Here is a 23159-nt window from a genome sequence, read left to right on the forward strand (position 1 = left end):
TGAAGTACATTCTCTAATATAGCTAGTAATTTGAATTGCTTATGTATTTGAATTAAGGAAAAAATAGTAACAACTAGTAGTTAATTAACATCAAGTTATCTTATTTGTTTAAGCCCCATCTTATTCAAGAAAGATTAAGAGATGTAGCTCAGTAGTAGAGCCCTTGCCTAGCATGCATGGAAACACCAGTACAGGGAGAAAAAATCTTACATGAGTATGATTCCAGCTACTCTCCTCTGTTGGAATCCTTGTGTTCACATTCAGATCTTCCTTTTTCTTGATTTAGTGCCCTCTCTGGTCACATGCATGCTCCAGAAGCTTCGGGGGGGGGGGGGGGGGCAGGCCATGTGCCATGTGCCTTGATATAGATCATTTTTATTTCTTGTTCTCAATGGGCTCTTCACCAAGGAGTTACATGCTTTATTCTAGGAAACTTTCCTATAGCATGTCTGCAATGGTTAATTTCATGTGTCAACATCACTGGACCACTGGGGTGTCCAGCTATTTGGTTAAACATTATTCTGGGTATATCTATGAGGGTGTTTCCGGATGAGGTCAACAACTAAATAGGTAGGCTAAGTAAAGCAGATTCTCTCCCCAGCACCAGTAGCCCTGGACCAATCCACTGGAGGGAGTCACTGGAATAGAAATGGCTGAGTAAGAGTTTGCTCTTTCTTCCTGCCATTGGACTAGAACTCTGTCACTCATACCATCATCTCTCCTGCTTCCCAGGCCTCTAGACTCAGACTGGACTCATAACACACACTCTCCTGGGTCTCCAGCTTGCTGACTGCAGTTCTTCTCTGCCTCCGTAATCACAGGAGCCAGATCCTTATAATATGTATATATTCCTAATGGTTCTATTTTTCTGGAGAACTCAAACCATACAGTATTCTAACAATTTCTGTCTCTGTTTTGTCTTCTGTCCAAAATCCCTATTAATTAGATGTCGGACTGTCCTAATTTTATCTTTTCCTCTCTTTTGCTGTTTTGTTCTACTTTTGTGTGATTCTTCAACTTTGTCTTTCAAACCCTTGTATTGAATTTTTTTTTTTTGGTATCAGGGATTGAACTCAGGACCTTGTGCTTGTGAGGCAGGCGGCAGCACCATTGAGCTAAATCCCCAGCCCTGAATTTTTTAAATTTGTAATTTCAAAGCTTTTTCTTATTCTTTGGTTATTCCATCATTTCAGCATCCTGTGTTTATTTCATGGATACAATGTCATCACTTTCTGAGGATATTAATAGTTTGTTGTGAGGTTATTTTTCTGCTCCTGGCATTGTCTTTGATCCTTCTGAGTTCCATGTTTTTGTTTGTTTTTTCCAACTTTTTTTTCATGTAAGAGGTTTTCCTCAAAAATCTTCCCATTCATTTCTAAAAGAGAGGTGCTAAGGGGAAGACTAGAAGCCTTGGATACTTACATAGGGCTTAGTGACCAGTGGATTTCATTATAACTTGGTAAGATGAGACTTGGAAATTTTGTTGATGACCCTAAAATTGAGTAGGGCTTTTTTCTTGAAATTTATCCAAAGAATTATCCAGACTTCTGGCTGAGGGTGGGAGCCGGCATTGCCTGGAGTCTTACCATATGGTATATAGTTTGCTCACTCAATCCCACTGTTTTCTGGTGAAAGCTTCAACCCCACCTTCCATGTTCCTATCGTCCCTGAGTTCAGAGCCTCTAACATAGTTTTCTGGGGATCAAACCTCCCACTTCTTCCTGCAGTGGGGGATGAGTGAAACCAGGGGTTGGGATAGCTCCTCTTACAGCTCCTTACACAAGCTCTCAATGAATTTTCCTAATTTTATCCTATACCTTGTCCTTCCTTTGAAGGTACCTGGTGGTCTAACTTCTGAGGCTCTTAAGTGTTCTGGGATATGAATGTTTGTTTCTCATTGTTTCTTCTGCCTCTGCAGAAAAATGAGCTTCAGTTTTTGTGATTCTTCTAATTCAGTTCCCACTTTTAATCTTCTGAAACATTTTGGTGTCTCTAAGACAATCTCCCTCTTCTATTTTCCCTGTATTGTCTCTTGACATCCTTTTAGAAGAAAGAACAGATGTTATGTTTATATCTAAAATATCCCCCCAAAATCTCAGTGCTCAGAGGTGGGGCTTTTGGAAGGTGGTTGAATCATGGATGTGTTGTATTCATCAGTGGGTTGATACAAATGATGAGATCAGAGCTAAATGTGCTGTTAGGAAGTAGGGCCTGGTTGGGGTTACTGGGGACATGACCTGGAAAGGTGTATTCTTGTCCCCTGCTCCTCCCTTTTCTCTCTGCTTCTGGCAATTCACAGCTGTCCTCTGCCAGGTTCTTCCACCATGCCCTTTCTATTTTGCAGCCAGCTACTCAAGCAAATTTGAGACCTCTAAAACCGTGAGCTATCTTTGTTACTCTCTCATCACAGTAAAGGTTTATTCTGGGCCTCTTTTGGTTCCATATGAATTTTAGGATTGTTTTCTCTAGTGCTGTGAGAAATGCTACAACTAAAAATGTTTATTTTGACTCACGGTTTGTAGAGGTTTCAGTGCATAGTCAGCTGGCTCCAAGGCAGGGCAACATGGCAGAGGAATATGTCAGGGATGCTCAGGGCATGGTGGTGAGAAGCACAGTGGAGGAGGGATCAAAGGAGGAGCAGAGAAGGGATAGATCGAGGCCACTCCCCTAGCGACCCATCTCTTCTGACTAGATCCCACCTCCTAACAGCAAGTCAGCTATAAGATCCCATAATCCAATCACTTTCCAAAAGCCCCACCTATGAATCTCCACAGTGGTTGTACTAGTGAGCCTCCTTTTCCCTAAATATTTCATCCAGGCTACAAGACTATTGGTTGGTGCCACCTACACCCAGAATAAGACTTCCCATTATCCATACCTGGAACTATGCTAACCCAATCAGTGGGCTAACCCACTTATCACAAACCTTAATCCATAAACACATACCCTAGATCCAGCCACTTCTAAAAAGCCTCCTGGGTGAGGACAAGAGGCTTTGGGGACATCTAGATACACAGCATAACAACTGTTTTTGCTATTCTGGGCCTCTTTCGGTTCCATATGAATTTTAGGATTGTTTTCTCTAGTGCTGTGAGAAATTCTATTGGTATTTTTATTGAGATTGCATTAAATCTGTTTACAAGTTTTGGAAATGTGGCTATTTTGACTATATTCATTCTGCCTACTCAGGAAAAGAGGATATCTTTCCATTTTCTAAAGTCATCTTCAATCTCCTTTTTCAGAGTACTGTAGGTTTCATTGTAGAGGTCTTTTACTTCCTTGTTTCAGTTAATTCCAAAGTATTTAATTTTTCTTGATGCTCTTGTGAATGGTATTATTTACCTGATTTCTTTCTCCGTGAGTTTGCTATTGGCGTACAAGAATACTATTGATTTCTGTGTGTTGACTTTGTATCCGGCTATGCCAATGAATTTGGTTATTAATTCTAGGAGTCTTTTGGTGGAATTTTTTGGGTCTTCTATGCAGAGGATCATGTCATTTGCAAATAATGATAGCTTGACTTCTTCCCTTCATATAAATATCTTTTATTTCTTTCTCTTGCCTGATTGCTCTGGATAATGTTTCAAGAAATATATGGAACAGGAATGGTGACATCCTTGTTTTGTTCCTGATTTTAGAGGGAAAGTGTTTAGCTTCTCCCGATTTAATATGATGTTGACCATTGGTTTTGTCATAAAAGGCTCTTAACAGATTGAGATAAGGTTTTTCTATACCTGTTTTGTTCTGGGTCTTTTTTTTTTCCTTTTTAATTGTAATACAAGTAGATATTTTAAAAGAAAATATAAAAAACACTCTTACTTGCCTGAATAACTAAAACAAAATTTCATTACAAAATAATAAGGGAATAACAATGGTTAATATAGTGTGTATCATGATCTTATAAGAAAGCCATATAGGAAGTAGGGAGAAGTTCAGATAACTCCCAAATTATCTATTCTGTTGTTTCAAAAATACTTCAAGAAAAAACCCAATTTGGGGGTCGAAGATTTAGCTCAGTGGTTCTGCCACCTGCCTCATAAGCGCAAAGTACTGAGTTTGATCCCTGGTACCAAAAAAAAAAAAACAATTTGTTTCATTTATACTCCCAGTTTCTTTTGTTCATTGAAAAGAAAGTTTTGTCCTTTTATTTATTTCTGCTTTGTAAGAGAGAATCTTTATAACTTGTACTCTGACTAAAATGTTCTGGGTTTTTATCATTAATGGATGTTCTATTTTGTCTAAGGATTTTCCTGCATCTGTTGAGATGATCATATGATTTTTGCCCTTGCTTCCATTTATGTGATGCTTTTACATTCATTGATTTGTGTAAGTTGAACCATCCTTGCATCCCTGGGAGGAAGTCTACTTGGTCATGATGTATGTTGTTTTTGATGATTTGTTGCATTCTGTTTGCCAGGGTCTCATTAAGGACTTTTGTGTCCATGTTCATTAAAGAGATTGGCCAGTAGTTCTCTTTTTTGGTTGGGTCCTTTTCTGGTTTTGCAATCAGGGTAATGCTAGCTTCCAGGAATGACTTTAGGAGTACTCCTTCCTTTTCCATTTCATTGAAGAGTTTGAGGAGTGTGGACATTAGATCTTCCCTAAAGTCTTTGTAGAATTTGCCAATGAATCCATCAAGACCTGGGCTTTTCTTAGTTGGTCAGGGTGGTCGTCCTCGTCCTCCTCCTCGTCGTCATCGTCGTCATCATCGTCCTCCTCCTCCTCCTCCTCTTCTTCTTCTTCCTCTTCTACTGCTACTACTACTTCTTCTTTTTCTTCTTTCTTCTTTTTTTTTCCATTAAGTTTATTGATATCTTTTAGGTATAAAATACAGTTACATTCATCGTTGGGATCTTGTACCATTACATGAGTCTCTTGGTTCTTATTTTTTTCCCCATTCCCCTGCCCTCCCTTCACCCCCTCCACCCTCCCCTATTTGCAAAGACTTTGTTTCCATTTTTTTCCTTTTCTCATATTTTTTCTGTTCCCTTTTTTCTTTTCCCCTACCCCTCCCACTTGCCCTGCTCCTACAGACCTTTTCTTCCTATTACACAATATCAACTATACATTTTTTAAATTACAATATCAAGATCTAGGAGACATTACCACAGATTTTACAGAATTTAAAAGGATATAGAAAGCATATTACAAAAATCTGTTTTGAAATAAATTTGACAACTTCTAAGAAGTACTTTGGAAGACAAATTAATGAAACTAACTCTGGAGGAAATATAAAATTTGAATAGCACAAAAGAGTATATTCCTAGCTTGAAAACCTACCTATAGGACAACAGCAGGCTCATATACATTTTAACTGATAAATTATATCAAACAATTAAAGCAAAAAAAGAAGGAACACTTTTCCCCTCATTTTAGGAACTCAGCATTGTGCTAATCCTAAAACTGGAAAAAGATAATAGGAGAAAAAAGTATGAATATAGATAGAAATTTGTTTAACAAAACAAACTATTAGAAGTCAGATCTGGCAGGATGTAGAAAGTGGTTTTATTATAGGGATTGCAGTGTTGGTTTAGCATGGGAAGATCCACCCAAAAAGCTCATCATTTTAACAGAGGAAAGGAAAAGGTCATATGATCCTGTCACTAGTTGGAGAAAAAGTACTGGACTAAATTCTACAGCTGTTCATGGTAAAAGCTATCAGGAGACTAGAAGTAGAACAGGAACTTCTCAACAGATTAAAGACATGTACTCCATACTTCCAGTGAGAATACCTTATATGAATGGAGAAGATACAGTGCTTTCTCCTTAAGGTGGGGAACAAGGGCAGATATGCTTACTCTTTATCTGTCCATTAAACTTTGAAACCCAGGCCCAACCAAAATAGTCTGGCAATAAAATGACACAATTAGGATAGGATTGGCACGGCAGAAGCAAAATCTTTATATGTAGATGAAATGATCATCTACAGAGAAAATACTAAGAAATCTCTAGGAGCCCCTAGAACTTGTATTTGAATTTAGCAGGATTAGAAAACACAAGGTATATATAAAAATTCAGGTCTGTGTATACTTGCTACAAATGAAGAATTGGATATTGAAATTTAAAAGTTATGTAGGAGCACAAAGGACCTAGAAAAGTTAAAGAAAGAAAAAAGAGATAAAAAACATTGTTGGAAGAAGTTTAGTACCTAATTTTAAGATTCTTCTAAAGCTACAGTAATCAAGGCAGTGTTGGTGTAAGGAAAGACATATAGATCATTGGAATAAAACAGAGAAACTAGAAATAGAACCACACATAAAAGGTCCACTGAGTTTTGATGCATAGATATTTATGATTGTCATCTGTTCCTCTTGGATTGTTCCCTTTACAAGGATGTAGTGTCCTTCTTCATCTCTCTTAATCAGTGTTGGTTTGAAGTCTACTTGATCTGCCAAGAGGATAGCTACTCCTGCTTTTTTTCGGGTTCCTGTCACATGGAGTATTGTTTTCCACCCTTTAACTTTAAGTCTATGAGTTTCCTTTTGAATGAAGTGTGTGTTTCTTGTATGCAGCATATTGTTGGATTTTGCTTCTTGACCCATTCTGCCAGTCTGTTTCTTTTGATTGGTGAATTGAGACCATTAATGTTGATGGTTATAACTGAAACATATTGACTTGTCATTGCCATGACTTTTTCTTTTTGTTGGGTTCTCCCCCTTTACATTTAATTTCTTGTCATGCCAGATGGGTTCATTCTGCTTTGCTTCCTGGGGTTGTGATCCTCAATGTCTGTTCCTAGGATATTGTGTAAAATTCTTTGGAGTGCTGGTTTGGTATTCACAAAGTTCCTAAAGTGCTCTTTGTCATGAAAGTATCTTATTTCTCCATCCATTTTGAAAGATAGTTTTGCAGGGTACATCAATCTGGGTTGGAGGTTGTTTTCTTTTAGGGCTTGGAATATGTCACTCCAAGCTCTTCTTGCCTTGGTTTGTGTTGGGAAGTCTGCTATGATTCTGATGGGCTTTCCTTTGTATGTGATTTGTTTCTTTTCTCTAACTGTTTATAGAACTTTGTTCTTCTGTTGAGTTTCTGGAATCTTAACAATTATATGCCTATGTGTAGATTTTTTTTGATCAAGGCTAGCTGGAGTCCTATATGCCTCACTTATCTGTATGTCAAGTTCTTTTCCCCTGCTTGGGAAGTTTTCTGCCATTATTTCTGGGAAGAGATTTTTTATGTCATCTGCACTCTCTTCTGTTTCTTCATTGACTCCAATCAGTCTTATGTTATTCTTCTTTGCATCATCTAGCAGCTGCTGGATTGATTTTTCATGTTCCCTTATAATTTTGAAGCAATTTTTCTTTTCCTGGTCACTAATTGCAATCTTATCTTCTATATCTGAAATTCTATCCTCACATTGGCTCATTCTGCTGTGGAGACTTTCAATGGAGTTTTTCATCTCCTGGAAATCTATTTGCATCTGTTCTATGGATTCCATTTGTTTCCTATATTGGGATTCTATCATGTTCCTGAGCTCCTCTCTAGATGTATTAATCATGTCTTGCACTAGGGGCACAATTTCTCCTGCTATCTGAGAAATTATTTCTGATTTCATTTTTTCCAGATCCCCTTTTGTTGCCAGTTCAGTGGGTCCAGGTGGTTGAGTATCAGAGTGTTCCATCTCATTTCCCTTTGTGGTTTCTGTAGGTGATCTGGAAGTCTGGTTTTGAGACTTATTTATGTGTTTTCTCATTTCGACTGGGGGGGGGCGCTGTTGGTGCCTGCATGGATTACCTCCTCTGAGCTGGGAGAGGTGGGACAGGGGCCAGGAGCAGGGTTAGGGATGGTGGCCCAAAAGCCCTTTCCTGTGGGCTGGGAGCAGCGGGAGGATGGTGGCCAGGAAGCCCCTTCCTCTGGTCCAGGAGCAGTGGGATGACGGCTTGGAAGCCCCTACCTCCGGGCCGGGACCGGTGGGAGGGATGGTGGACTGGAAGCCCCTTCCTCTGGGCCAGGAGCAGCAGGACAGAAGGTGGCCCAAAAGCCCTTTCCTCTGGGCTGGGAGCAGCAGGAGGGATGGTGGCCGGGAAGCCCCTACCTCTGGGCCAGGAGCAGTAGGACTCAGTACCGTGGTCTGGTGGACACCTTCTTCTTCCTCTTCTTCTCCTCCTCCTCCTCCTTCTTCTTCTTTTTCCTTCTTCCTTCTTCCTCTCCCTCTCCTTCTTCTTCTTCTTCCTCAATATCATTGCTTGATATTGGATTGTTCAGGGTTTTTATATCTTCTTGCTTCAGTTTTGTTAGTTTATATGTATCTAGAAATCTATCCATATCTTCTGAATTCTCCAGTTTATTAGAGTACAGGTTTTGAAAGTAGTCACTAATTTTGGCAGTGTCCATTGTGATTTCATCTTTTTCATTTTTAATTGCAGTGATTTGGGCCTTTTGTTTTTTGTTATGATTGACTACGGATTTCTCTGTTTTGTTCATTCTTTCAAAGAACCAGCTTTTCAATTCATTGATTCTTTGTATTTTTTTTTAGTCTCAATTTCATTAATTTCTTCTCTGATCTTTACAAGTTCCTTTCTTATATTACCTCTAGTTTGAATTGTTATTTTTCTTTAGAACTTTGAGGTGCATCATTAGGTTATTTATTTGGATTCACTCTGTATTTCTAATGTGGGCATTTATAACTATAAACTTTCTTTTTTAACACTGCTTTCATTTTGTCCCATAGGTTCTGGTATATTGTACTGGCATTATAGTTTGATTCTAGGAACTGTCTAATTTCTTCTTTGATTTCTTCTGTAACTCATTGATTATTCAACAGGGTATTATTAGATTTTTATGTGTTTGGATAATTTCTGTGTTTCCTTTTGCAATTGATTTCTAGTATCATTGCACTATAATCTAATAATATGCATGGGATAATTTTGATTCTTTTGCATTTACTTAAGCATGCTTTATTATCTAATATGTGGCCCATTTTGGAGAAAGTTCCATGTGCTGTTGAGAAGAATGTGTATTCTCTTGTGGTTGGGTGGAAAACTCTGTGAATATCTATTGGGTCCATTTGTTCAAAGGTTTGGTTTAACTCTGATGTTGACTTTTTATCTAATTGATCTATTTGTGATAGTGAGTATTGAGGTCCTCCACTATAATTATATTGTTTATCTGATTTGTTTTTATGTCCAGGAGTGTTCGTTTTATGAAATTAGGCATAGCAAACTTTGGTGCATATATATATTTTTAATTGTCTCTTCCTGTTGAATTGTTCCCCTAAGCAATATGTAGTAACTTTTGTCTCTTCTGATCAGTTTTAGTTTGAAGTCTACTTTGACTGGAATTAGGATAGCTGCTTTTTTATACTTGCTTTTTTCCAGTTTCCTATGGAATATTGTTTTCCATCCTTTGATTTTTAATCTGTAAATTTATTTTTGGTTTAATGTGCTTCTTGAATACAGCACAATATTGGGTTTTATTTCTTGGTCCAATCTGCCAATCTCTGTCTTTCGGTTGGGGAATTTAGGTCATTCATGTTGAGAGTTATTACTGAAAGGTAGTGACTTATTTGTGTCATTGTATTTTCCTGTGGCTGATTTCCCTACCTCCTTTTGCTTAACTGCTCATTCTGCCTGGTGTATTCATTTTATTAGACTTTTTGGCACTGTTTGCTTTGTTGTTTCTTTCTAGTATATCCGTCACAAGTTTTTGGAGTCCTGGCTTGGTAGCCATAAATTTCTTGAGGTGCTCTTTGTCATGGGAATATCATTTCTCAGTCAATTTCAAAAGATAGCTTTTGCTGAAAGTTTTCTTTTAGGGCTTGAAACAGTTTACATCAAGCTCTCCTGGCTTTTAAAGTTTGTATTGAGAGGTCTGCTGTAATTCCAATGGGTTTACTTTATAAGCGATTCATTTTCTTTAACAGCTTTTAAGAGTCTCTCCCTGTGTTGGACTTCTTGGATTTTGACTATGGTGTGTCATAGAGAGATTTTTTTTTTTGTAGCTATTTGGGTTCTAAATGGATTACTTAGGTTAAATTCTTCTCCCCTTTTGGGGAAGTTTTTTGCTATTTATCTGTAATTTTTCTGTTTATTTGTTTTTTGGTTTTGTACCGGGACTGAACTCGGGACCTTGTGCTTGCAAGGCATGCGGCAGAAACACTGAGCTAAATCCTTGGCCCATAAAGGGTTTTTTTATGCCATTTGTGCTGACTTTTGATTTTTCACTAACTCCAATTAATCTTAGATTAGTCTTCTTTGCATTATCTAGCAGCTGTTGGATCAAATTTTCATGTTCTCCTGTTTTTAATGTTTCTCAGAATAATTGGTCTCTGACAATAGCTCTATCTCCTAGTTCTGACACTCCTTTCTCACACTGATTGCTTCTGCTGCCCATACTTTCAACAGAATTTTTAATCTTTTGGATTTCTATTTGGAATGTTTTCATGCACTCTAATTCTTTGCTAAACTGGTCACTCATGTTTGTATCATTTTGTTTAACTCAGCTAGCTTTTTATTAGTGTCTTTTGTAAGCTCCATGATCATTTTTTATTATATTCATTATCTGTTTAGTTATATCTTCTTTGAGCTTGCCAAGCACCCCTGATTGATCTGATTTTTAATCTCTTCTTTTATCATTTCAAATAATTGGGCTACGTGGTGTTTTCTCCCTTTCCCCTCAATGCCCAATGGATTGGTTTTGAGGGAATTGAGAGTTTTTGGAGGCATTTTATTGTCTTGTCTTCTCATGTTTCTATTGTTTTTTATTTGTTTTGGTTTGTGCTGAAGTTTGCAGACACTTACAGTGGAATGACTCTGTGGTTAGTATGGAGATCTCTTTAGTTGATGTCTGCTTTTTCAGGGATGCACTCTGGGCATGGTTAACTGTAGGCCTTTTTCTATGTCTCAAATCTGACCAACTCCATTATTTTCCAGGGGAGGATGCAGTGTAATTAACCCAGCACTCTGTTCTCCAGGAATGGACCACAGTATTGATAATGACTTAAAAGTAATCCTGATATTGGCATACATAGAAAATCTGTTAATAGCAATAACTTTGCCACCCTGGGAATAGCAAGTAAATCAGCAAAAATAATATCATTCAAGACAAACTGGATATTGATATTCCATAAAATCCAATAATGTACCACCCTTAATCATAGAAAAGAGCTCCATTATTAGTATATACACTAAAACAAAACAAATATTAACATACAGTAAATATCTACTAAATGCAACAATTATACATCCACTAACAATAAAAAGAATTCAACAGTAACAACATACAGTTAACTAACTGAGGATTAATAAAGCTTAACTGATACACTAGTAAAAATATAGGGAGTAGGGAATGGGAGAATGAAAAAAAAATTTTTTTTAAATTTAAACAATGGAAGATGAGAAGGAAAGAAAAATGAGATAAAAGATGCTATTAAGAAGTAGAAGGATCCCCACCGCCATCCCAGGCTCCTACGTCAGTGAAGCTCAGCCAGTCCCAGCACCCAGAAGGAAGCTCCCCGGCTGCCATCCCAGGCTCCTAGGGCAGAGATGCTGAGCTGGTCCCAGCACCGGGAAGGAAGCTTCCCCACTGCCATCCCAAGCTCCTAGGCACAGAAGGTGAGCCGCGTGGGGGCCAGAAGCACACCCCCCTCCCTCCCGTGGAAATGAGAAGACACATAAACAAGCCTCAAAAACAGACTTCCAGATCACCTACAGCAACCCCAAAGGGAAACGAGATGGAACACTCTGATACTCAACCACCTGGACTCTCTGAACTGGCAACAAAAGGGAATCTGGGAAAAATGAAATCAGAAATAATTACTCAGATAACAGCAAAGATTTTGCTCATGGTGCAAGACATGATTAATAAATCTAGAGGATACAGATAAAAAAATAGAGGATCTGAAGAATATGATGGAATCCCAACATAGGAAACAAATGGAATCCATAAAACAGATACAAACAGATTTCCAAGAGATTAAAAACTCCATCAAAAGGCTGCACAGCAGAATGAACCAATGTGAGGATAGAATTTCAGATATAGAAGATAAGATTGCTATTAGTGACCAGAAAAAGAAAAATTGCTTTAAAATTATAAGGGACCATGAGAAATCAATCCAGCAGCTGCTAGACGATGCAAAGAAGAATAATATAAGACTGATTGGAGTCAATGAAGAAAGAAGAGAGAGTGCAGATGACATAAAAAAAACTGTTCACAGAAGTGATGGCAGAAAACTTCCCAAGGAGGGGAAAAGAACTTGACATACAGATAAGTGAGCCATATAGGACTCTAGCTATCCTTGATCAAAAAAAATCTACACATAGGCATATAATAGTTAGGATTCCAGAAATTCAACAGAAGAATAAAATTCTACAAGCAGTTAGAGAAAAGAAACAAATCACATACAAAGGAAAGCCCATCAGAATCACAGCAGACTTCTCAATGCAAACTCTCAAGGCAAGAAAAGCTTGGAGTGATGTATTCCAAGCCCTAAAGGAAAACAGCCTCCAACCCAGATTGATGTACCCTGCAAAACTAGCTTTCAAAACTGATGGAGAAGTAAGATATTTTCATGATAAAGAGCACCTCAGGAACTTCGTGAATACCAAACCGGCACTCCAAAAATATTTTAGACAATACCCTAGGAAAAGACAATGAGGATCACAACCCCAGGAAACCCAGCAGAATGAATCTATTGGGTGTGACAAATTAAATGCAAAGGGGGAGAATCCCCAAAAAGAAAAAGTCATGACAAGGCTTTTAAAACTTTGAACTTCATCTCCCTAATGAGTGTATAATTCAATCTTGTTATTGTACTGATTAGTATTTTTCTGATTCTAGAGTTGCACACCATTCCTTGTGCTATACTGGCTATTTATCATCTTCTGTCTACATTTTAATTGGGTTGTCTATTAATGAGCTCTAAGAACTCTTTACATATTCTGCTCATAGGTTATATGTATTGTAAATATGGTCTGTTTAAGGACTACTTTTCATTTTAATGATGTCATTTAAAGTTCTAAATTTTGATGGAATCTCATTTATCAATTTTTTTCTTTTATACATCATGTTTTTTGTATCCTAGGTAGTTCTTGCCTACCCTGAATTCATAAATATTTTCCCTTATAATTCTTCTTAAAGTTTTATACTTTTAGGCTTTCTTATTTAGGTTCATAGATCCCTTCAAGTTATTTTCATGTATGGAAAAAAAGGGTTGAGGTTAATTTTTTATATATGGATACCAGGTGTTCTAGTGCCGTTTGCTGAAGACACTATCTCCTCCTCGGCTCTTGAATTGAATTTATATTCTATAAAATGCTAACGTTAAATAATCTTTCAAAACTCAGTGGACCATATATGTGTGGTTCTATTTCTAGATTCTCTGTTTTATTCCAATGATCTATATGTCTTTCCTTACACCAACACTGCCTTGATTACTGTAGCTTTAGAAGAAGTCTTAAAATTGGGTGCTAAACGTCTTCCAACACTGTTTTTGTTTTTGGCTTTTCTGGGTTCTTTGTACTCCTACATAACTTTTAAATTTCAATATCCAGTTCTTCATTTATAGCAAGTATACACAGACCTGAATTTTTATATATACCTTGTGTTTTCTAATCCTGCTAAATTCAAATACAAATTCTAGGGGCTCCTAGAGATTTCTTAGTATTTTCTCTGTAGACAATCATTTCATCTACATATAAAGATTTTGCTTCTGCCGTGCCAATCCTATCCTAGTGTGTCATTTTACTGCCAGACTATTTTGGTGAGGACTAGGTTTCAAAGTTTAATGGACAGATAAAGAGTAAGCATATCTGCCCTTGTTCCCCACCTTAAGGAGAAAGCATTTTATCTTCTCCATTCATACAAGGCATTCTCGCTGGAAGTACGGAGTACATGTCTTTAATTTGTTGAGAAGTTTCTGTTCTACTTCTAGTCTCCTGATAGCTTTTACCATGAACAGCTGTAGAATTTGGTCCAATACTTTTTCTCCAACTAGTGACAGGATCATATGGCTTTTTCCTTTCCTCTGTTAAAATGATGACTTTTGGGGGTGGATCTTCCAATGCTGAACCAACACTGCAATCCCTATAATAAAACCACTTTCTACATCCTGCCGGATCTGACTTCTAATAGTTTGTTTTGTTAAACAAATTTCTATGTTCATACTTTTTTCTTCTATTATCTTTATCCAATTTTAGGATTAGCACAATGCTGAGTTCCTAAAATGAGGGGAGAAGTGTTCCTTCTTTTTTCTGCTTTAATGGTTTGATATAATTTATCAGTTAAAATGTTTATGAGCCTGCTGTTGTCTTATAGGTAGGTTTTCAATCTAGGAATAGACTTTCTTTAATAGGTGCTATTCAAGTTTTATATTTCCTCCAGAGTTAGTTTCATTAATTTGTCTTCTACGTTACTTCTTAGAAGTTGTCAAATTTATTTCAAAAAAGATTTTTGTAGGGCTGGGGATTTAGCTCAGTGGTTTTATCGCCTGCTGTGCAAGTGCAAGGACCCAAGTTCGATCCCCAGTACCCCCCCCAAAAGAAAAAAAAAGATTTTTGTAATATGCTTTCTATATCCTTTTAAATTCTGTAAAATCTGTGGTAATGTCTCCTAGATCTTAATATTGTAATTTTAAAAATGTATAACTGATGTTGTGTAACAGGAAGAAAAGGTCTAAAAGAGCAGGGGAATTGGGAGGGGTAGGGGAAAGGAAAAAATATGAGAAGAGGAAAAAAATGGAAACAAGGTCTTTGCAAATAGGGAAGGGTGGAGGGGTTGAAGGGAGGGCAAGGGAAGGGAAAAAAAATAAGAACCAAGAGACTCATGTAATGGTACAAGATCCCAATGATGAATGTAACTGTATTTTATACCTAAATTGTACCAATAAAGTTAATGGGGAAAAAAAAAAGAAGTAGAAGGATATTAGTAGAATTTAATGAAGGTAACAGAAAAGAACAAACAAGAAAAAGAAGATAAAAGGAAAAACAAGAAAAAGAAAAAACTTTAAAAAAGGAAATTAGAAAAAGGGAAGACAGAAAAAGAAATAAGAAATATTCTCCAGACTCCAAAAAATCAGTGCGCAAGAAAGAGGAGGGAAAAAAAATGAGTCCAAAATGTTTTCTTTGTATTTTTGAATGAATAGTTTCTTTCCAGTGTACAGTTTTCTCCACTTAGCTTTATAGCCTATGAGTTTGTGAGGGGCCCACCTGTTCCAGAAGCTTCTCTGTCCATTTATCCCAAGCTGTGGCAACTGTCCAAAGTAAGGTGTGTCCTTGCTCATGTTGGTAGATGGAGAAAACAATCAGAACTCTGATTTGTGCTGGTTGTAGAAAACAAATCAAGGGTTCAAGCAGCCCCATTGTACTTAATGCCAGCATGAACAGACCCAGCTGTTTCTGAGCTCAACACAAGTCAGGCCTAGCTTCTCAACATGGATGTTGGGACTTGTTTCCTTCCCTACCTGAAATGAAACTTCTCAGGTAGTCTATTTCTAGTCTACTCCCTGTCCACAACTGTCTCCTGTGGCTGTCTCTCACCCAGTCACCATGGGAGGGTTACATTGGAAACCCTGAAGTGACAGCTTTTTTTTTTTTTTTTAGTTGTTCAGAGGCTCTGTGTTAAATAATTAATCTTTTCCCAAAATGGTGCCTGGTTAAACAGTCTCTGGCAATATGGTGGGTGCCTACTATGTGGAAGGAGTCACTTAGAACAAATCCCACACTGCTTTTGTAGCTTACAACAGCTGTGGGCTCTGCCTGGGACCAGTGCTGCCAGCATGGTTCACTGTTTCCTAGAGCTCCAAGCCCTGGGGGTTACCTTGTGTCTCTAAAGACAACTTTCCCTTCCTCAGAAGGGGATGTTCAGGCTGCTGCATTCTTTTCTTTGCATTGTGGCTCATTTCTCCAAATTCTCTGTTGCTTCTAATATTCCTGTCAGTTCCTTCCCTCTTCACCAAGGTTTTTTTTCAGGTGTTTGAATTTTGAGTCTCAGGCTGAGTTTTACTGTTGATTGCCACTCTGCCATTTTGGTTTCTCTAACTTCTTTTTAAAATTTCTTTTTTTGGGGGGGGGGGGCGGGTACCAGGGATCAAACTCGGGACCTTGGACTTGCAAGGAAGGCGCCAGAACAACTGAGCTAAATCCTCAGCCCTAAAATTTCTTAAAAATATTAAAGTATGTATGTACACACACATACATCTTTTTGAAAGGTCAGTAAATTAAGTGACTTGAATGTATCAATTATGTATATATAAAAGGAAAAGAGTAAAAGAATGACAGTGTTAAAGGCTTAGAAATCTTCATTGTAGTTGTGTCTAATAGTGAATGAGTAGAACTATTTCTAAGGTCTCAAAAACTAGAGATATTAGGATTCATCTTTTAGTTGAAGATGTATCATAAATTGCGCTAAAACATCCTTGAAATTATGAAACTCATAGCCATAGAGCTATGTGAGTCAATAGCTCTGTAGTTCAATTAACTATAAATTTACAGGGCCAGGGATTTAGCTCAGTGGCACTGTGCCTGACTCACAAGTACAAGGTCCCAAGTTCGATCCCTGGTACCAAAAAAAAAAAAAAAAAAAAAGAAAGTATATAAATTTACAAAACATGTTGTACTCTTTACTAGTCAAAACCATTCTGTGTTGAAAAGAGACCTAGCAGGAAATAAATTGAAACAACCAGCCTACAAGCTTGAACCTGATCAAGGGGTGATGAAGATGAAAAATGAAGAGACAAAGAAACAAGATAAAATCTGGGGGGTCAGGGGCTCATGACTCCCTTTAACATAGACCCCAAATGACTGAAGCACCTTGGCTTTATTCACTCAGACATGGGCACAAGCAACTAGAGTTCCACAGGATTCATCTGTCTCCTACTCTCCATGATACTTCTCTGGGGAAAAAAACTTCATCTCAGGTGTTTCTACTTTTCTCTGCAGCATGTTAGTATGCTTGCATGCCTTTTTTCTTCTCAGTGCACGCTGAGAAGGCCAATTGGGCCTCATTCTTCCCAGCTGATCTCCACAATAAATGGCCTTTCAAATGAGGTACTATGGAGATTTTGGCAGGGCGGGTACTGAGGATTGAAACCAGGTTCTTTGCACTGAACTTCATCCACAGCCCTTTTCTATTTTTTATTTTGGCTCAGGATCTTGCTAAGTTGCCCCTCCTAGGTTCAAACTTGCCATCCTCCTGCCTTAGCCTCCCACAATGCTGGGATTAGGTGTGTGCCACCACATTCAGCTTCAAGGAGACACTAAAGATGGAACAATGTTCAGTGATGTGGCATGGTGAAAGGAAACTGGAAAGGAATGGTGAAGCATCCTGGGATGATCCACAGGGAGCCAGTGCCACCTCAAAGCTACAGCGACAAGAAAAAGCAGTTACTGGGTACAGGAGTAACTAGCTGTGAGAGAGGCTGTGTAACTAGCTGTTACAGGAGTAACTAGCTGTGACAAGAGATATGGTCTTTTTAGAGGGACACAGACAACCTTTAACCACCAGAAAAGGAAAGGGCTGGAGGAAATGCCTGACCTCACGCTTTATCTTATATTTTTATTTGCTAAATCTGGTAACCTTGGATGGGGAAATGTAGACAGTTAGTCTGGATGGGCAAGTAGAGAACATGTATTCTCCTAAGTGAAGGAAGTACATCCATATCCCACTTTGTTCATTAATAATCTTTTATGTGGACCTCAGGCAAAGCCTCTCTCAAAAGACCACAGGCATGCTGGGTCATGCCTCAAATCCCAGCACTCAGGAGGCTGAGGCAGGAGGATCGCTGCAAAGTCAAGGCCAGCCTGAACTACATAGTGAGACCGGTCTCAAAAAACAAACAAACAACAAAATTAAAAAACAAAAAAACCCACAGGCGATGCATTTATTCAAACATTGTAATGAACTGGTAACGCTTACTCTGAAAATCATCCACATGTTGGCTTATAATTCCAATTATATAGAAAAGAGACTGCACATAAAAAGTCAATAAAAAGTAAACTTTGGAGGGAAAAATATTCCTTGCAACTCTAAATTAGTATTTATTTTCTTCATTATTCACATGGTGTTCTACAGATAAATATACCATTAGGAGCCAAATAGAAAGTTTATGTCCAGGTCTTAGAAGAAATATTTCATCATGACCAGAGGCTAACTTGAGCAAAAACTGGGAACCATCCTCATGTTTATAATAAATATTAAATGAAGACAAAGCACAAAGAAGGATATGGACAGGGTTGTTAAGGAGACAGAGTACTCCACAAATCAATATGTCTAAACAATATTCTGGTAATTCTGGCTTTAAGAATAAAAGTTATTTTAATTTGTAAGTAGAGAAAAACTGCAGACAAAATGTGTACAGTTATTCTTACCTTAAAGTAAAAAGTCAATTGGTTGGGAAAAGAAGATTTCAGAGGAAGTACTGACATTTTATAGGTTTGAAAAATACTTTTCCCTTAAAAAATTTGTGTTAATTAAAGAATATGTTTGATTTATCTCATTTTCACGGTTCATTTATTTATTATCAGATGATATTTTTTGGAGGTTTAGCATGTCTCAATGTTTATTAAGATATATGTATTTTGGGAAAAAAGCACTCAGGAGGAAAAATTATTAAATTTCTACCATTTGGCTCAAGAGCTATAAGAGAGTTTGAATTTAAGTGTCAGGCTATTCCTTTCCTGATGCTACAGGAAGTCTGAGGTTCTGGTTTCCAAATAGTGAGCCACATAGCACATCTGGCACCTGTGATAGCTCACTTGCAACACATCCCTCTGTAGGTGACAAAATCATTTCCAATAATAATCATGAACTGAAATGAAAAGTAATGGGCAAAAAAGAGTGAAATGCTCCTTTTATTGAATCATCTATGTATGATTATGTCAGTTTGGGATGTAGCTCCATGGCTCAGAACATGCTTACTATTTGCAAGGCCCTGGGTTCCATCCCCAGTGCTATAAAAAATTAATTAATATTACAATATAAAAAAATTCAAGGGCCGGGGATTTAGCTCAGTGGTTTTGCCACCTGCTACGCAAGCGCAAGGACCCGAATTTGATCCCCGGTACCAAAAAAACCCCCAAAATTCATTCTGCTTAACTATATTAAAGTATTTTTAATTTTAAAAGAGGGGACTTAGAACACATGATGATAAGCTTTCAAATGTTTGACTCCACAAGATGTGGCTATAAAGGGATAGTGAAGGATTTTCATGGTGATAAAATAGTTGTATATATTGATTACAGTGGTGATGCCACGAATTTACAAGTGATAAAATTGTTTGGAACTGCACACATACATCCACAAATGAGTACCTGTAAAACTGATGAAATCTGAATGAGCCCTGCGGATTGTCCCAATGTCAACTTCCTGGTCCTAATGGGGATAACTGTGTGATGAGCACTGGTAGCTATCTGTATTATTTTGTTTTGCGAATCTATAATTAAGTCATTAACAAGGTCTCCAAAAAGTTACATGTGGTGTGATTCCACGTATTTGATAGTCTTAAAAAAGTCAAAAGGAGCAACAGGGAACAAATCAATAGTTTCCAGTGGGTGAGGGCAGGGCAGAACTACAAAGCAGGAAGTTGGGAGAGTTTATGGGTGAGGAGCAGTGCAGTATTTCCCATTTGTGGTTGTGATTACATGAATTTATACATGTGTTAAAATTCATAGAAGTGCACACAAGCATATTGTCAATTGTGTCAGTCAGTGCTCATTACAGAAACATATTTAATCCAAGATATACAAATACATAAGGATTTACAAGATTGGCTTACCAGGGCTGCCCAGAGTCAGCTGTAGAAGAGTGCAAAAGGGCTGTCTATGCGCTGGAGACCTGAAGGATCCAGTTGAAGGCTTGGCACTCACAGTAGTGTCCCATGCGAGTCTGTATCAGAGGGCCAAAGAATCTTCAATGGAAGGCTAAAGGGTCTGTGCTAAAGGCTGGAGTTTAAGCTAGAAGCCAGGAGACAACATCCAAAGTGAAAGTGAAGACTGGAGCTCTTCCAAAGAAAAAGAAGTGAGGCTTCCTTCTTCATTTCCCTTTTACACCATTCAGGTGACAAACCGACCCAGGGTGGATCTTCTGTCTTCAGTAAATCCCCTCAGCCAGACCCAGAACTATGTTGATGCAATTTAGTTGGGCATTTCTTACTCAAATTGACACAATCAGTTAACTTCACATCAGTATTACTGTATCTCAATTTTCCTAACATTTTAACAAAATTTTTTAAAATGTTGAAACATTTGGAATCAGAAAATATTGAGACATTAAACAAGTTAATCTCAGTTTTCCTATCTATAAAATAGTAAGAATACAATCCACCTGATAGCAATGTATGTAAAGGTTTTAGCTCATTACCTAGCGCTGAGAAAGCACTGGGCAAATAGTATCACTTACTTACACTTACTTCTATTTTTACTTAGGGGATTCACTCTATAAGGAAATTTAGAAGAAGAGATTTCTACTGGCTCTCTCCAGTGGCAAACCGCATTGCCTAGAAGACACCTTTGCTTTATCTGAGTCTAGCCTTTCACTGACTTAGAGCTATTTTATATCTATCTGTTCAGTATTTTAGAAATTGTAAATGTAATTTGTTGTAATTGCTAATGACTAAAAATGATTTTTAATCTATTATTATGCTAATAAATTCTGTAGTGGAACTGTGGTATGGTGGTTTTAGTTAACACCCCACAACCCCAAACTCCCAACCCAGTGAAAAAAATCCCCTTTTATGTCTCTTTGTAAATTCATTTGCCCCGTGTAAAATTGTGGTTCTATTCCTGTGTACTTTGAGCCAATTGTAATGGATTTCTAGTTTCTTCATTACATGATGAATTAAGTAAATCTTTGACACATACTCATTTTACATTTGAATAAGAATCATGATTTTACCTTTTTTTAAAAAAAAACTATAACAATTTTACAGCCAGAAAATGCTTGGAGGAAATGTGAAATTGTAATAAAAGCAAGGTATACAGTATCTGAGATACTTAGTCATTTTGGCTGTTTTGGATTATTTGGAATTTTAATGTCTAATAAAGTCCTAATAATCAAGTACAGTTTTTGTCCCTCTTAGTATAATTCTTTGTCTAGAGTAGGTCCTCCATATATATTTGCCAAATAAATAAAGTGACTTCATATTTCATCTGAGATTGCTCAATCAGATAGAAAGACAGATTTTAACTTCAATACTCCCTGCTGAGGGGGAACATCTTATTTTTTTATGATCATTATTAATTTTATTGGTCAGGAAGGACTACATGGTAACAAACAGCTCCCAACAAGCCCAGTGGCTTACCACAACAAAAGTTAATCTTTCCACTGTCCATTTCAGGTCAAAAGGGAGTTCTAATCCTCGTCACTCCATGACCAAGGCTATGGAGATTCAACCTCTACATTTACTTTTCCATACCCACCACCACCACAGTAGGAAAGGGGTCTGAGAAGTCACGTACCAGCTTCCATAGTTTTCACCTAAAACTGATACATGTCACTTCTCTTCACATTCCACTGGCCAAAGCTAATCATGTGGTCTCACTTATCAAGGGGCAGGGAAGTACGGTCCTATCATTTGCCAGGGGGAAACAACACTAAGGATTCCAACAGCAATACCTTCCACAATCAAAGGAACACAGAAGGATGATGGCTGTACTGTGGACTTCAAAAGAAATTGTGAGTAAAAACTGTAGAGCTGCTGGAAGTTTGTTATACACTTTGTCCCCTGGCACACACTCCCACCCCAAGTTTACAGAAAGAGCTGCAAACTCTTTTCAATATTACCATCAGAAAACCACTGAGGCACCAGGGAGAAGAGAGGAGAGCTGATGACACTAATCTAAGAAAAGGAGTGATCTGAATATCTAAGGAAAAACTGAACACTCAGAACAATCAAAATAAAACTTCCGGTAGAGGTCAGAGGTGATGGAACACGCCTATAATGCCAGAAGTTGAGAGGCTGAGAGGCAAGAGGATCCCTCGAGTTCAAGGACAGGCTGGGCTACATAGTAAGTTCAAGGCCAGCCTGAACTACACAGGGAGACCCTGACTAAAAAAACAAAAACAAAAACAAAAAAACCTTCACATGGGGAAACAAAAGAATGAAAAATTAGTTCTAATTGGCTAAGAGAAGCTTCAAAAAGCAGGCCCATGGGCTGAATAGAATGTCTGTCTCACAATCTGCCATGGGGGTCGCCCCAGAGCCTGGGTTGATTTTTGAGTGATCCTTAGAATGAGTGTGCCCTGGCACAGGCTTAAAACAGGAAGACTGAAGGCTTTTAATCAGTTTTATTGAAGGAAAACCAGAGTGTGCACCAGAGGACTCAAAAACCCCAGGAAGTGGAGTGTAGCCAGCTACTGCCTGGGGGCTGGGGGTTGAGGTGAAGGATCCACACCAAGTCTGTTTCACATTTATTTGACTGAGAAGTTTACTTTGAAAAGAGTACTTCACGGGACCTTCGGGAGCTGTCACACTCTGCCCCCGGGCAGAAGATTAACTGCTCTGTGGACCAGCAGGGAGAAGCCTAGTAAATCAGAGGCCCCTTGTCTGTGGCGTGTGGACTTACAGGTGGCAACGTAACAGGCAGTGCCTCTGCAGGCGCCTGGAGGACTTCACAGTTTATGGCTCAGAACGAACCATGTGAATGGAAAAAAGCATCTGAATGCATTCTCTAAACTGCTGATTGAAAAACAGACTTGAAAGGGGCTGCAAAAGAAAAAGTTTCCTCGAATTATCCATTATCCGTCTTCAGGAACAATCTCCAGGAAATGGTGGCGTCTGGGAGGGGGGCATCCTTTTTGTGTTTTACTGAGAGGCCAGCCAGGTTAATAGCCAAACTCTAAAAACTTGGCTCTATCCTTGAGTGGGCTTGTGTGTGTGTGTGTGTTGTGTCTGGGGGGCTATTTTAAATTCTCAGCTGCAAAATGGGGATTATTGTGAGGATTAAATGAGCCAATTATATGGAAAACTGAGCAATGAACATAGTAAGCACTGTACAACTATTGGCTTTTATTTCATGCATGTATTGGCATGTCTTGCCTATTGAAAAGATACTTTTAAATGTGTTTTTATAAAGTACTGGAAATGTTTCTTTTTTATGGTGCTAGGGACTATATTGGAAATATTTCTATAAAGCAAATAATTATCTTAAACTCAGGCCAGGGGTTTAGCTCAGTGGTTCCACCACCTGCCTGGAAAGCACAAGGTCCCAAGTTTGATCCCCGGTACC

General features: G+C 38.1%; 1 long non-coding RNA gene across 1 annotated transcript in view; it reads right to left on the minus strand.

The window, feature by feature from the left end:
• LOC110344264 (uncharacterized) overlaps nucleotides 1-19928 on the minus strand; it is a 33266-nt gene extending 13338 nt beyond the window's left edge. Inside the window, exon 1 of the long non-coding RNA XR_015445835.1 lies at nucleotides 19709-19928. This is a non-coding gene — a long non-coding RNA (uncharacterized LOC110344264). The remainder of the gene's footprint in view (nucleotides 1-19708) is intronic.
• Nucleotides 19929-23159: the final 3231 nt, after the last annotated feature.

The sequence above is a fragment of the Heterocephalus glaber genome, unplaced genomic scaffold, assembly GCF_053883595.1.
Source record: "Heterocephalus glaber isolate CG9 unplaced genomic scaffold, H.glaber_assembly_v1.0 deba00000347, whole genome shotgun sequence".
Lineage (NCBI taxonomy): Eukaryota > Metazoa > Chordata > Mammalia > Rodentia > Bathyergidae > Heterocephalus > Heterocephalus glaber.